General features: G+C 33.8%; 1 pseudogene; it reads left to right on the top strand.

Moving 5' to 3' along the window:
- Window positions 1–3,940: 3,940 nt before the first annotated feature.
- On the top strand, window positions 3,941–4,265 carry LOC149558343 (putative calcium-binding protein CML13; annotated as a pseudogene).
- Window positions 4,266–17,749: the final 13,484 nt, after the last annotated feature.

Raw genomic sequence — 17,749 nt, 5'->3', positions numbered from 1 at the left:
GTCACCCAATTAAAGGATTTATACAGACTATTAAGTCCTTAATGAAAGTTAGGTCAACCTTTAATTAAAAGGATTTCACTACAAATTGTTTACAATGATTAGAAAGAAAATAGCAGGGTTTGATCTATATGATTACAACTCACTTTTTAGTTTTAGATCTCTATTTAGTTCATGTGTTGAATCTCTGATAAGCCTTCCTTGTCATCTTTTTCCTTAATTTTCTTGGCAACCCTTCAAGCATTCACCCTTCTCTTCACAATAAACTTAAACCTTTTGCTTAGATTTTCTTATCAACCTCAATAGCTTTGTTCCATCTCACTAGAAATCTTTTGAACACACAGAACTTCTCTTCTCTCTTCTCTTCTTTTCATCTCACTCTCCACAGTCTACTCTTTGGTTTGCCTCTATGCCTCCTTAAATAGATAGCTCTGGGCCTTTGTCATTTTTCACAATCACCATAAATCTTAGGGTTTATGATATGATCCAATAGATTCATTGTATATTTTCATCTCTTATTTCTTTTCTAGAAACTTCTCATGTAATCTATTCATTAGGTATCTTATTTGATCCTCTCCTTGAATTAAATGATCCAACATGCTTTAATCCTTATCTTCAACACACTTTCTATATCCCAAGAAATCAACTGAGTCAATTGGAAATCATGATTTTTCATAAACAATTAAAATGTCATTTTTTGGCCAACACTAAGTTCTGCCACTCAGTCATCACTAAATTGCTTGATTGCTATAGAGCTTTTATCTCAACATCAATATTGTCACTCAGTCAATACTGATGCTCAATCAACATTGTTTTTTCTCAACATTTATAGTAGTTCAATTTATACTAGCATTACTCAGCATAGACTTCAAAACTTCTTAATCTTTTGCTCAGTTGCTTGATCAAGCTTATGCATTTTATTAGTTTGTTCACATGTTTTCATAGTATAAATAATCAAATTATCTTGTCAAAGTCTAACTAATCAAATTTCCATTGTAGCTTTCTTTTCATAACTCAACCTTTCCTTCAGGTGCTTTTGTTATGAGCAATTTCGCAAATCCTCTTCATCAATCAAATAGATATGACATTTAGATTAGATAGCAACATGTCTCATCAATAGATTTGACATCAATGACAACATAACAATTATTTCAATTGTAGTTTCCAGCATATGGATGCATTTGAAGGCTAGATTTTTTTTCCTCAGTGAGGGTTTCCTAGGGTATATCTCGTGTCACATTTTTGTGGGTATGTTGTCTATTTTGTTACATGCAGATTCTAAGTACTTATTTATTCTAGATCTATTATTGATTATGTGGAAACAATTATATTTTTGTTGCAAGTTTCCTTACAAACCATCCCAAGTATTCTATAGGATGATAGGATTTTGGCTCTGATACCACTGTAATATATTGAAGGATAAAAGTCACCTCAAGGGAAAATATTGACAATAATGCACTCAAGGGAAGGTACCCAAGGGAAAATACTCAACAACAATGTACCTAAAGGAAAGTACTTGATCACAATGTGCTAGACAAAAAATACCTGAAGGTAATGCATTTAAGAGGCAAGTACCCAACAAATATGTACCCAAGAGGAAAGTACTCGATAAAAATGTTCTCAAGGTCAAATACCTTACAATAATCAACTTGAGGCAAAATACCTAATGACAATGTACTTGAAGGCAAGAACTTGATGACAATGTACTTGAGGGAAATGTACTCAACTTGGTGAATAGCCAACAACAATGTACCTAAGGGAAATTACTTTACATAAATGTACCTAAGGGCAAGTATCAATGATGATGTATCTGAGGCTAAGTACTCAATGAAAATGTACCTAAGGGAAAATCCTTTTGTCACCCTTCAACTTCCTTTGACACATAACCTTCAACATCCTTCAACATTCAACAAATGAAATAAAGATTATCTATATTTAGACCTTCATAATTTACAAGTGGTTTTGTTCTTCAACACAACACTATATGAATACATTTAGATACACACCAATGCTAATAAATAGATAGATCTTTCATTACACAAATTTAATGATGAAGTACAAGGTGAAATATCTAAAGTGATATGTCTAATGATAAACCATGAGGAATGACTCCCACAAAAAGTGAAATTACAAAATAGGTAGGGTCTTGCACTTTTGAAGCTTCAAACAAAGACTTAGTTATGACTAGAATTGCAAATAAACAAAAATATAAACTCTATGCCAATTACCTATGATACCAGCTGTCATTTTATAGAGGGCTCTAAGAAGTATCTTGAAGGTTTTAATGAGCTAACATCATTTTATTTATTATTGTATTATTTTGAACCTATTACTTAATAATTTAATTAATTAAGTCCTCATTTTATTTAAATTTTAGGATGAATTAATTTATTTATTTAATTAAAAACTTTTTAAATATTAACAATATTACATAAAGATGACATAAAAGATCCTAATTGAACCTTAGAAAAATGGTAACTTATACAAAGAAAAAAAATAAAAATTCTACAAATATTGTTTAGTGATAAAAAAAATACTAATTAATATATTTATAATAATATAAAATATGTTGATATGCATTAATATTAATTAATCATTTTATTTAATTTAATAATTACTAAATATAGAAGAGATGACTTGCTATGTAGGGCTATCAAATCTTAAAGAGCCCATAGACCAATAAAACACAGGCTCACCTTTAACTTAGGAATGTAATGAGTTTATTATTAGTCTCTATATTAGTTTGCTTCTATTGTAGAAATATTAAATTATATTTGTAATTTTTTACATTTCTTTTATTTTTAAAGACTTTCTTTTTTCTCATTGGTTCCTCCTATTTTTGCTAGTGGTTTTTTAATTTTTCTTTTTAAAAATTCAAAATATTTCATGTACAACTCATTTTCTACTATTAATTTGTCTTCAATCAAGAAATATTAATTACATTTGTAATGTTTCATGGTTATCTTTTTTTTTTTTTTTTTTTAAGATCTATTTCTTTTTCCCAATTATTCCTCTCTCTTTTTTCTTTTAAAATATTCAAAATATTTCTTAAGCCACCAATAAAAAAAACTATTTCTAGGCAAGAGCCTACAACACAATGGTAAATTGTGAGCCTCTTATCGAAGAGGTCTTCGGTTCAAATCTACCTGCTTTGACCTCTTACAAATAAAATAAAAATAAAAAAATTCTACATTTCTTTAAAAAAGTCATATGTATTTTTTTTGTTTTACATTAATATAACTCCATAAACCTTGCTCTTTTTGCATTAGGCGGGACTCCACTATATCACAGCTCTTCTTGTTATTATTATTAGAGCTAATCTAAAACATTGATGAATTTTTATTTATTTATACAATGGAACCCATATCATAAATTATTTTTTCAAGATTGTACCATTTTTATTAAAAAATAAATGAATAATATAGATATTTTTTAATTTAATCGGACTTAATTCTTGACACGCCTTTTGTTTAGAATCCATACATATTTTCTATGTTGGATTCATAACACCTCGTTATCTTATAACGCACGAAAGACAGTTTTCATAATTAGCCGATAGGCTATTATAGGTGGACATTTCATCAAAACCTGTCCATCTCTTAAAACAACTAATGGTTTTTGAGGTGATTCGCAGTATCGAGAAAAGTTGAAAGTTTGATCCGCTTGCAATCTTTTGCAATAAAGGCAAGGCAAGAGATCTTTTATCGTATCTCAGAAATTAATAGACATGAACATGTTTATAAAGACGGTGAAAACGATTGCAGTGGTATCAGAACTGGTTATGAGTCTTTTGTTTGTGTCACATTTTTTATCTGTGAACTCAAAGTTGAAGTGCAGATTTGTGACGATAAAAATATAATTATTTGCCAAATTTTTTACCAAATAAAATTTATTGTTAGATCAATAAGCAAAGTAAAGTCATTTTTTGCAGGGTCTCTGAAAAATGGGGAAGGATCTGAATGCTGAGCAGATAGCTTCAATTTGTCTGACACCAATCAAGACGGTTGCGTCACTGTAGCCAAGTTGGGCACCATGATGCACTCCCTTGGAAAAAATCCAACACAGGCGGATTATGCGCGAACAGATTGGGAGCACCATCGATTTCCCTCGTCTTGTAGATGTGATGCAAGACAACATGAAAGGGGATAACTTTTCACAGGCAGCTCACAGATGCTTTTAAGGTGCTTGACAAAGAGGGCACACATGAGATGCTTTCCGTCATCGAGCTCCGTCATATCCTCACCAGCGTTGGAGAGAAGCTCGTCTGAGTTATGAATGGATACGGGAGATTAATGGTTGATTCTCAGGGTAAGATATCTTATGAGGAAATCGATAGGATGATGGCCAAGTGATATTAGGGACATTTTCTAGGTCTGTCTGGAAGTATTACACAATCTTACCTTAAAGAAAATTACATTATGTTGATGTGAAATTCTCTTAATTTCAACCTATATCAAAATCGTACCAATTAAATGATTTTGAAATTCTTGCTTATTATTATTATTTTTTTAAATTGACTTCTCTAAAATTCAAGAAAGAAAAATAATCATACAAATAAATCAAATTGGTTTAGAACACACTATTAATTATATTAGAAATGGGATGTGTTCTTCAATTTTTGGAATAGTCATGTACATTTTTAGATAGACTTTCTCTATAGTGATAATTTCATCATGCTTAGACATCATATATTATAGTAAAAGTGTTAAATAGTCAAAATTGACATAATTTTTCAACTTTAATTTATTTCTTAATTTGTGATGTTTAAGGATGGCTCAATAGTCCATCATTAAAAAATGGGACACCAAATGTGATAGACAAATCTAACATTATTGTCTAAAGAATGAAAGCAATCAATATATTTAAATAGTTTAAATGGTGCAATTTAAACATAAGGCGCAAAAGGAAAAATTATGTCTGCAAAAAGTAACTTTGACTATTTAACACTTTTAACCTAAATTAATGATAATGTTTAAAGTAAAAAATATGATATAAAAATTAGATCCCAATCCAAAATTCTAGACAAAAATGATAGAACAAACTTATCTAATATTAAAATTGAAAATCATACAAAATAAACAATCTATAGAAAAAATCTTTAAAATGATTAATATATTTTATCTTCAAATTCTTAATCATTTTGCTACTATGAATATTAAATGTGAAGATCTAGTATAGATGTTGTTTTCAATATCAAAGTTGACCAAAAAGTGCAACCCAATAGTACAAGAGCAAACCCTTGGAATAAATGGTCATATTGATGTGCAGTAGTAAGCTATGTATGATATGGTAGAAAGTGGTAAGGTATTTTTATCAAAGGTTGACACTCAAAATTTTGGATGAAACCAATAAGAATAAAGCTGGTATGGCATTGTGGTGCATTATGATTTATGATTCCTAGATGTATTTATGATGTAAAATATTAGGAAGAAGAATATTAGAATAAGTATTTCATTAGTCTTGAAAATTTTATGTGTGTTTTTGTGTATTCAACAAGCTCTTGAAGGTGTAAATGGATGCCAAAGATGTAATTAGAGAGATTAATTATATTTAATAATCTATTTAATAATGTTTATATACAATCAAGGGACATGAAGCACAATAGAGATAGTTATATTTGAATTTTGAGCCCATTAATGTAAATTCCCAATTTTAGTTGCTATGTTTGAGGATTGGAGACTTGTGATAATAGACTGGATGCACTTGAGTTTTCTTTTCCATAATGGAGTATTATACTAAAGATTTGAGCTATTGGAGAGTTTTGATTGAATGATGATAATGTAATATTCATTTGTAACCATTTGGCATAACTACCATTGTTAATTTGCATTATCCATGGTTTGCATATAGTTAGTGCATGATGTTGTGGATATGGTATTTTTTTTGGTGTGTTTTAGGTCAAGTTTCTTCTTACCTATTGATTTCTATTAATTTATCACTTATTGCATATATTTGATTATATTACTTATGTACATTGCTTTTTTGTTTTTCAAATTCAATAATATCTTTTATACCCTTAAGACTTCCACCATTTAAGAATATACATAAAGAGTTGTTAATGTTGAGGTAGATGTCATCTCTAGGTCAACCTCTCAAAAATATTAGCTTATTTGTCATGTAAAGGGTCACTAAATAATCAAGCAACTTTGTAAATGTCTTAGATGATGATTATGTAGATTTTAATTTATTTTAGTAGACCAAATCAAATTAGTTTAATAACCAGTCCTTGAATGCTCAAAAGATCCAAGATGAAAGATACTAAAGTGATATAGTCAAAGACAATAACAAATTTTCATTCTCAGACAATAAAGCCATCCTCGCCTCTTTATGAATTTGAAAAAATAGAAACGAGCATGTGAAACCACTGTGGGAGTGAGATCCATGATCCTTCCCATCAATAAACTAACACCATTTCATATAACACATCCAACCAAACTTACAAGTACCAAATTTAAGAACCTTCCATTTTACTGCAGCAACTTTCTTTGAGACCCATAGTTTGAGACTTATAGTTCAACACGATTTTAAATCTTGATAGCTCAATTTGTAAAACTTTAGTGCAAAATGGGGAATATAGTTACATTATCTCTAAACGATGATAGGTGAAAAAATGGGGAAGCTCAATGGGGCATTTTTGGATTCAAGTTTCTTGTCATATTAGAACAAAAAAAATGAATTGAAGATATTGAAAAGGCATTCTTTTAAATAGTTCAATCACCTAGACGCAAAAATTTGCAAGCCAAGTTTGGAGAATTAAGTCAGAAAATCATGCACCAATTTGAATATTCAAATATTTTATTTTATTTATTTGTTTTGTAATCATCTACAACTAGGGAAAAAAAGAAGGGGCAATAGGGAAGCCTTCCTTATTACCTAGATCCAATGAGTGCTAAGTGTTCCATTCATTTTCATCAGAGATGGGTTTGTCTTAACAAGTACCCATGGAACATAGGTCAATGAGTTTGACTAAAAGACTAAAAAAATGAACAATGATAGCAATATCAAAGTTTGACATGTGGAAAATATCTCCTACATATCAATTGATGAGCTTAAGCTCTTTATAAACAATGGTTCACAAGGAACACCACTTGGTGAAGGTTTTGAAAATGGGGTTGCAAGTAGAGTGGGTTTAACCATGGAGGGAACTCCGTAGTTAAGTGTGCTTGAGTTGGGGTAAATCTAGAATGAGTGACCTCTTAGGAAGTCCTAGTGCTTCACCTATGTGAGCATCACCTAGATCCAATGAGTGCTAAGTGTTCCATTCATTTTCATGAGAGATGGGTTCATGTGAACCGGTACTCATGAAAAATGGGTCAATAAGTTTAACTCAAAAACTAGGTAGTTAAATCATGATGGCAATATCACAATTTGGCTTGATGTGGAAAATATCTCCTATTATGGAAATGTTGTCTATCTCAAGTGCTAGCTTATCATACACCTCATTGATAAAAGTCAAGATATCATTCTAAGTGTAGTTGTGTTGGTCTTGATAATGACAAGCATTTCTGGAGAATATTTCACGAAGCTCCTCTTGTGGCTTCCTCACATATCTTAAAGAAATAAATAAATTTACATATGCTCCTTACAATCAATGAAAAGTCCATCTTTTTACATCTAGTATAAAATTTTACAAAGACCACACAATTTCAAGAGTATGCTACTTCATCAAAATTGCAAACAACAAGGAATGCATAATCTTTTTATGTTGATGACATAAATTTTTTATTTTATAATTTTTGATAAAACATTAAATAGTAGTTTAACTTTTAAATCTATTTTCTATTTAGTAAGATTAGAAATTAGATTTCCATCATGTAATACAAGGTAATTTAGATGAAATAAGGGTTAAGGTAGTTTTTCTTTTCTTTTCTTTTGGATTCATTTATTTTGGAGGACTTCTTTTATTTGGAGAAGAAATTTAATGTTCTAATCATATTATTATTTGTATTAATTTTTTATTTAATATTAATGACAATGTAAAATAAATAAGAGAAAAATAAGGATCAAATTCTAAAATTCTTAATCCTTCAAACCAACTATCCAGTAATTGACTCAACGCAAGCTTCCATATCACTAAAGCAATAGTGTAAGGAAAATGAAACAAGTAGTTCATTAAGAGTATTTCATTTTTATTCTACTATATCTTTGTAAAAACCTCATTTTTATTCTGCTATTTAATTTTAAAACAATTTTATAAATTCATTGATTTTTTAATTTTACAAGAAATATTCACTTTATTTAAATAAAAATTAATTAATAAAAAAAGAAATAATAGATTGTTTTCTTTCTTATGGGGGTTTATATGTTGAAACTATATTGATTCAAAGTGAATTTTTAACTTGGTTTACATTGCATATATCTAATAATGGAAACAAGTTATAATAGAATATACTTTAAATAACACATGATACCTATGTTTATTATTTGAGTAGGCAATAGTGCATAACACAAACCTTACCATGTTTGTAGCTTTAATAACATATTAAATATAACTTGTCTCGACTAAAGAAACCATGGCAAACAATAGTAAATCAAATGTTATTTCTTATAGTTTTGAATTATGTTGTTTTTTGGCTTTCATCCACAAGTTTTCAAAATAGGGTTTTATGTGTAGAATGTTGAATGAATACTCCTAGGATACATCTTTCATTTAATATTCTTGAACTCCTTTTGATTCTATAGCTAGAAAATGAATCTTACCTCAAATGGATGACTTTTGTCTTACACAAGTTGAAGGTGCTTGAGGATACAAACACCAAATTATTCGCAACCTAGAAGAAGGAAACTAACGATAACATGAAATCAAAATGACTATCTTTTCCCACTTTTATTTGAATGATTTACTTAATCAACTATCATCATTCCTTTGTATCCATTTATGGCATGGTTTATGAGCAAGAGAAATTATAGCCTACATGATTTCAATCCTTTCAATATCTTAGAATGTTAGGCATGCAACTCTAAACATACAATAAAAATGTCCGAGGACATCTTATGCAAACTTACACTATTTTTCCCTATCGACGTACCCCTTGCACCTACTTCAGGTGCAAGTGCTAGTTTAATTATTTGTGAGCCATCTTTTAATGCATAGGCTATTTGTCCGCCTTTCTTTTTCGAAGCGGGATCAAGATATATGCTGTGCGTTGCGTGGAGATTTACATTCAAATCTGAAATTTAAATTCACATTCTATCGGTTTGCTTCTCCTTTGGAGGACAGAACATCTGCACCCTTGAAATCTTTCAGAACAGTTTATATCTGCGCCCTTCGGGTATGTTCTCAAAACTTTTGATTTCTTAATGTTTCAATGGGCATCGATGCTCTGTTTCAACTCTCCCATTCTAAAGTCTGACGTCTTTTTCATTTTAAATCATTTCGATGCATTTAATTAAATTCGCACAACAGACTGCAATGACAACTTTATTATGCATTAATTTTTGTGCATATGTATCTCATAAATAGCTTTGTCGTCACCTTTTTGACATGACAACGTTTATCTCTTATATTTGAAGCTCTAAATCACAGATATGAGAAGCATGCGCCAAAATGAAGCCGTTTGTTTGATTTGATTAATCAAGGGTGAAGTACATTGAAATTTTTAAATATAAATATACCCAAATTTTAAAATATGCATTCAGATTTTCAAATATACACGTCATTCATGTTAGTGTTAGTAATTCGAATCATACATTGACCTTCTGTTTGGTCCCTAGTTTACGGATGATTCGATCCATTCATCATGGCACAGATCACAATCTCACCATAATCACTGTTTGAGCGGTGGTTTCAACTTTTGTTATTCATGCATTTCTTTATTATATAAACAATGCACCAGTTGCATATTGTAAGCATTTTTTAATAATGGAATAGATATCAGTTTCTTTGTTCTTGCATGCTCTTTTTTATTTCATCATTTTCCTGCAAGCATGGTTGTTTATTTTTCTGGCTAGATCTATGCCCAAAATTTACAACTCATATGAAACTAAGCACAAAGCATGTCATTTAAACATTATAGAACCTTAACATACACCATGTGAATGTCATCCAAGAAATAATAACCAATTCAGTACTCAATATGTTAAAATTTAACTCTAGTCTATTTTGCATTCATAAAACAATTTCAATTGTCAATATGCATATCAATATGAGAACAAAAATATAAGTTTAGCACTGAACAATATCATAGAAATTTGAAATCAGTCTTAAAAACCACCCTGATCCTACGACTTATTCTCCATCATCAGGGCTCACAATGCATGTTTGGGGTAATATTTAGCAAATTGAGTGCATTGATTTCTAAGTTTTTAACATGTTGTAGGGTTGTCCTCAGAAAAATCAGATCTGATTTGATTGGTTGAAAAATGCAGGGTTAAGACTATATTGGAGAAAAATGCAGGTTTATGCATTGGTAAGGGGGTCTGATATTTATATTTGGGAGTTCACATAAGTCAATTCAATCATGATCTTGATGTCCAAATAGTCTGATTGCACCTATTTGTGGACCATGTCTTTAAACTTTCCCTTTTGACATATGTCCTAAGAAAATTTCTCAGATTTCATGACTTCAAAATTCTGATTTTATGGACTATTTTATGCTCTAAAATTAGCTTTCAACATTTTTTTTTAAATTTTTTATGTGCTTTAATGTTAGGGATGACTGACAGTCCCCAGTATGGTTGAGGGGTGTTGACGTCCCTAGTCCTACTAGGGACAACTGACTGTCCCCCATTTTTCCTTGTGATGTCCCCCCATTTCTGGGACATTGCCTTCATTTTTTGGGATTTTGGGGATGGCTGAGGGACGTCCCATCCTCGTCCCCTCATCCTGGGGACTTTCCTATTTTTGAAACTTTGTGTTTTTGGGCGAACTGTCCCCAAGGAACGTAGCATACAAGTCCTTGAATCTCATACAAAATAACCAATCATTTCCAGATCAAGATATACTCTACAACACAATATAATGCAAAGAGATGCACAAAATCTTTGAAGTGATAAAGGACATTGTACATGATGAGTTAAAAACTCTTTTGTAAAAGAAGCCTAGTCATTACAACTGCACACAATGAGCATAATTTATTGCCTCAATGAGGAATCATAATAAATAGCATTTACTACACAACTAAAAATCATGATACATAGCAGAGCATATCTCTCATATGCTAAATATTTACAATATGTCATAAGGTAATTAATGTAGCTCTCTTGAAACTGATCACCACTGAGAAAACAATAAGTTCAACAAAATATATTCTCCCATGATCACAGAAGCTTGAATTGAATAGGACAACACACAACAAAATATATTCTCCCATGATCACAGAAGTTCAAATTGAATAGGACAACACACAACTTGCAAAGAAAACTAAATATGAATTGTTGCATGTTATGAAGGAACATGGCAAGAAGAAAAACTGAGCCGCTACCCATGAACTCTATTCAGTCAATGATAAAGAAAAATAGTGACAACATAGCATGAGCTCAAAATTGGTAAGAACAAAATGTCACACCGGCATGCATGCGAAGCCAAGACAATATGTAATGTAAAGATGTGCAATGCCAAGAAAAATGGTACTTTGATTCATGAAGCTAATCATAAATAAAGTCCCAAGACATCACATGAAGATGCCAGATATGACTTCCATGAATGTGAATAAACAATAGTGTTGGTAAAAGGTTTGTCACTTTTTAAATTGCATGTGTTTTTAATTACTTCTCATTATCAATCATAATAATAATTGAAAAAATCACAGGAGCTCTGCAACTTGGGTGGTATGGGCACCCACCAAGATTATGAGCGGCTTGCACTATTAATGCAAGGTTGGTTGAGGTGCTTTTTACTATGCATTGTAAATCTGCCAGTGTAATGACCCCTACCAATAGGCCACTAAAAACCTCTAATGCTGAACTGAGAAATTTTGTCAAACACTTGGCATGCAACTGAAGACTACTACTAAAAGTAAATGCTGAACATAGGAAATTGCTCAAAACCATATGCCATTCATATATCAACAATTTGCAACAATGCCATACATATTTCAGCCAATAATATGATCATCAAACCCTAGGTTGGCAATATAGATAGTCTAAAAATTACAATACTTTTTCACTTGCAAAATCCTAGCCTTCCTTTGATACCAATAATGCCAAATGGCAAACAAAGACAAGTACAATGTAAAATAGTACAGTGCTGAAGCTATATTTTGTACTCAGTTGAAAACATACATTTCTCAGAAAATATGACAAATGTCAAATGAGAAGTGAAGAACCTGATTGTAGATGGTTGTGATAATTTTTACCAATGCTGAAGATGCCAACACCCAAGCCAAAGTCACCTCAAATCTGAAAATCTACTTCCTTGCAAATTTTTGAAAATCTCTAGTTTTGAAGAATTCCTTAAAAATAAATCATGGCATTTTGGAACTCCAAAATGCACCTATCTTTATCTCCTCGACGATAGAAATCCGAGGCAAAAATACCCAAAATGGTATGCTGAGTAATGAGGAAGATATGAACAAAAATGAGGTTCCAAAGCCCTATCCTAAAATTTTGAAAATTGGATCAAACTTGTAGCAAAAATGAACCAACAGCTATAAATCTTTCCTCCACCACAATTAAGCCTTCTAAAGATGTCCTGCAACCAATCCATGACTAAAAATGAATAGTCCTCAAAAAATGCCCTCCTTCTATAATTTTAGGTCTACTGAAAGAAGTCTCCTAAAATTTTGGATCTGCTAAAAATGGCTTCCTATAATTTTGGACCTGCTAAAAACGGCCTCTTATAATTTTGGCCTTGCTAAAAATGCCTCCTGAAATGCTGAAATGCTGAAAATGGCCTTAGGCCCAATAATGCCCTAGCTGAAGTGACTATAGTATCACCTCCAAATGTGCAACCCTTCAAAGGATATTTCACCTGATTTGTTATGCAAAATCCTTAGGAGACTCCATTCCTAAAGAAGAAATGATAATCTGCTAACCAAGATGGCGCCACAAATGCTCAAAGAAAGGTAGTGTAAACTCAAGTTATGGGATGTCCAAATGAGAGGACAAGCACTCTATTTATTCACTTCTCTAAGAAGCCACCAGAACTTCTAGAAGTATCCATAAAATATTCTTATGAAATCCCTTTATAATGCACTTTTATATAAAAAGTAACTTTATAAAATAAAAAGTGCAACTCAACTCAAAATTATAACATTTGGCCCCGCATAACACATAATAATAAAAAAATAATAAATACCATCTCTCCAAGAGAAAATAAGACCATCCAATCCCCAAATAATCATCAGAATGACTCTCTCACCAAAACCATTTGCCTACAAGAGTCCATGATAGGAAAATCCACTGAAAAATGACGTCACTAAAGAGGAGACATGACAGCTAGCCTCATTCATCCATTTGCAAATGCGAGGTCATCTGCTTAATCCAAGCTAGTGAAGGAAACTAGTTTGTGAACAAATCTTTTGCCTAGGCACTGAAAAATGACCATGTTCTTCCAAATGGAGCCAAGTTTGTGTAAGCAAGGCAAGGGCCCAACGATGGAGGAGGACCAGAGAAAACTCCAGGTAAGAACCCGTCCTCTACTTTTTTTCTCGTTCCTAATCCTCAAGTGCAATCAACCATTAAAGAAGAGATCTATAAACTTGAGCACTTTGCCATTTTCCTTGCTGCCCAAGACTCTAATAAACTCGCATGTAGGGCATTTTTGAATTATTGATTGCACAATAATTAAGAAACTTGGTTTTCAATTCTTTTTTCTCAAAATGATTCAAAATTGATTGCTTTTATTATTTTTTGAAGACCCTACTGCACAAAAGAAAATTATTAATAGAGAAATTTGTCTATTTGGATTTTCAACATTTAGGGCTCTCCCTTGGTCCCTAGAAGTCATATTGGCTGAAAAATTAGCCCTATCTACTCCCTGTTGGGTATCAGTGGGTAATCTTCCACCATTTCTCTGGAATCTCATACCACAAGCTTTGGAGCCCCTTTAACTAAAAGAGGGGTAAAATTTTTATTGAATACCAAAGAAAACATAACAACAAAAGAAACAAAGAGAACTACAGAATTTATCTTGGTCCACAAGTTGATCCAGCATCTAAGATCAATCAAGGGGAAGCATCCTATGATCAGTAATGTTCCAATCTGACACATGCTCGGAGGCCCATTTAGCCAAACAATCAGCCACACCGTTCCACTTACGAGGGATATGCATAAAAAACACATAATCTAGAGAATTGCATAACTGAGTGATTTACTGAATAACCAGAGCCAAATGCCAATCCACATCCACTAGGTTCCATCTATTCAATAAATTCACAACCATCTACGAGTCAGTCTCACGGATAATTTTTCTCCAGCCATGTTAACAACACTATTCCACTACAACCAAGATAGCAAGGGCTTCCATAAGGTTATTTGTATGGTAACCCTTGTATATAGAAAATAGAAACTGAATATCACCAAAGCTGTCACACCCAACTCCCTCAATACTAGCTGGTCTAGGATTTCCCCGAGAAGAGCCATTAGTGTTGATTTTAAGAACTCTAGCCTCGGGAAGAGACCAATGCCCCTCATGATTAACATGTTGAGAGCACTACCTAGCTCTATTCCCAGAGTGTCTGTGGGGAAACAAGGGAGTGCTGCCCTAAAAAGGAAATGAAAGGTGTGAGTAAATACCAGCATCGCTAGGATCCAAACCTCCACCAATGTCACATTTAGCCAGGAGTGTTTCATGAAGAGAACTAGCAATTTTTCCCCACAGGTGCCTAATCTCAAACTGCACATCATGAAAGATCCTTCTATTTTTCTTACGCCAAACATGCCATAAAATAAGGGAAGGACCAATAGTCCAAGCAACCTGAAGAAAAGAAGTCTTGGAAGGGGGATGGCCCAGATAGTGCCAGAACTCAGACATGGAGACATGCCAGCATGTGCATCTCTACACACTCCACCAGAAGTGCCAAATCTATTTGACAAAGGGGCACTAGAAGAAAAGGTGAGAAATAGTCTCTTCATTATTGTGGCATAAGAAACAGATGGAGGGCCCTTGAAAGCCTCTCTTGTAGAGATTCTCCCAAGTAAGACAATGATTGTAAACCAAAATCCAGAGGAAAAAGTTACACTTAGTCCAAGAAAAACTATTCCAAACTCTCTTCCACCAAGAGACCACCTCACGAAAAAGTTGCCTAGTCAGCACAAGGTACCCTGAAGAAATAGAATACTTGCTAGAAGAAGCACCTCCCAAGCCAAAACATTAGGTTCTTGTAGAGAGTTGCACTCCCTAGAAGCCAATATCTAAGAAAGTTCCAACCGATCCCTCAGAGAGCCACCAGGTAGCCAATTAGAAGAAGTCTTCCATTTGTAACCAACAGAAAGGCCTAGGTTATAAGCCTCCTTATAATGAGCCACCTTATTCCATCTAGCAAAAAGGAAAAAATTACAGCGAGGCTGCAAGTGTGGATGAGAGGACAAGAGAGGAGGATGCCCATTCTAGGAATCACTCCAAAATAGAGCCTGAGTACCTCTATTACAGATACAAAAAAAACTTCTCTTCACCAGGTGAGCACCAATCTTGAGGGTATTCCACACCATAAAGCCTCTTCCCTCAAGAGAAAACCTGGAAATATCTAAAGGTTCAACACCAGGTAAATACTTCTGTGATAATATATGGGCCCAAAGCTGAGACTGATTGGAACACCAACACCAATAGAGCTTGGCAGCAAGAGCTTGACTGCACAGGATAGCAGAACAAAGGCCAAGACCTCCTTCCCTTTTTGGCCTACAAACGGTATCCCAATTGATGACGCTCCATTTGGTATTTTTCAAATTGCTGCTCCAAAGAAATTGGTGAGAGAGAGCATCAAATTCCTTAAGAAAATATGCTAGGGTAGCCTGAACCATGCTTTTATATATGGGGAGGGCCTGAATCACAGATTACAGGAGAGTCACCCTGCTAGTAGTAGAGAGCCACCTATGAGTCGAATGATTGACTTTTTGTCGAACCTTGTTGAGCAAGCTCTGCCAAAAAAGCCTAGGTTGTCTTCCCACCACAATAGGGACCCCCAAGTACGTTAGAGGGAGAGAGTTAATCTGAAATCTTGGGATATTAGCAATCCTCCATTGGATAGGCTCAGGGGTGTTGAAGACAAAAATAGAGGACTTGTGGTTGTTAATTTTTTGCCCAAAGGTAGCCAAATAAGTATCAAAGGTGAGCCAAAAGGCTTCAGCTTCCCAAATCCGAGCTCTCCTAGCAAGGGTCGTATCATCAACAAACTAGAGTGGGCAGACCATTTCCCCATTGCCATCCTTGAATCAGATTTTGGGGACATGAGACTTGATAATTCTACCAAGTCCCTCAGCCATAATGATAAACAAATAAGGAGAGAGAGGGTCTCCTTGGCGAAGACCCCTAGATGCCCCAAAAAGCTCCAACAGTTCACCATTAAGAGACCAAGAATAAAGGAGTAGTAACATAGCTCAAAACCCATCTAACCCATTCTTGACTGAACCCAAAAGCTAGAAGAACTTTTCGCAAGAAACTCCAGTAGATTCTGTCATAAGCCTTAGCCATATCAAGCTTGATGAACATGGCGCACTCCCTGGAAGAACACATGGAGTGAATGGCTTGGAAAGCAATAACCACCCCATCCAAAATTTGTTTTCCCGCCACAAAACCCCCTTGTTCCTCAGAGATAACCATGGGAAGCCAAACTTTAAGCCTCTTCGCTAGGATCTTAGTAATGATTTTATAGACCATATTACAAAGAGCAATGGGCCTAAAGAAGTCCAGTTGATTAGCCTCTTCCTTCTTCAAAATAAGGACTAGTAAAGTAGCATTCAAGGCCTGGAGCATATCTTTGTTGGAATAGGACTCTTGAAGAACATCAAAAAGGTCATGATTGATAATATCCCAAAATTCCTAAAAGAATTCAACAGGGAAGCCATCAGGCCTTAGAGCTTTGCCTTTATGCAAGTTGAAGATCACCCCCTCCAAGTCAGACATACAAATTGGCCTCATAAGAGAGTCATTAATCTCCTTGGTCACAACAGAAGGAATACAGGATAGGATTGTATTCTCCTCAATCTCCGCTGAAGGCAAGTCATCTGAAAAGAGAGCAGAATAAAAACTGAATAGCTTCCCTGGACACAACTTGAGAGGAGGTTAGATGCATCCCATCGAAAGTAAAAAGAGAAGAAATGTAACTCCTATTATGTCGAGCTTGCATAGATTTATGGAAAAATGTGGTGTTCTTGTCCCCTTCTTGAAGCTAGTCAACTCGAGCCTTCTGTTTCCAATAAATTTCTTCTCTGAGATCCCACTCCACTAAATCACTAGAAGCTTGGGATTCTGCTATGCCAAGAGCTTTGGAAAAACCCCAATCCCAAATCTGCCTAGTACTAACATCAAGATGATCTTGAGCCCTCTTCTTCATAATTTGGAGATTACCAAAACAATTCTTGTTCCAATGCTTCAACTTTCTTTTAACATATTGTAGTTTTTTAGAGAAGAACATAGCAGTGCCATAGGTAGGGCCACCCTATCTCCACCAGTGAGCCATTAAATCATAGAGAGAAGAGTCTCAAAGCCACATTAGCTGGAACTTAAAGGGAGGCTTCTTGGGGACAACAATATAAATAGTGGTTAGAACCCCTCCAATCAAGAATTTTAGAAGAGAGAAAGAGAGCGACAATACCAAAAGCAAGAAACTAAGAACCTGTCCAAGCGTTCCGAGATGGCATCATTTCCAACCCT

Source organism: Cupressus sempervirens, chromosome 5 (assembly GCF_028749045.1).
Source record: "Cupressus sempervirens isolate cs-2001-9-10 chromosome 5, ASM2874904v1, whole genome shotgun sequence".
Taxonomy (NCBI): Eukaryota; Viridiplantae; Streptophyta; class Pinopsida; order Cupressales; family Cupressaceae; genus Cupressus; species Cupressus sempervirens.
The sequence above is the reverse complement of the archived record's forward strand: the minus strand, read 5'-3'. Positions and strand labels throughout refer to the sequence as shown.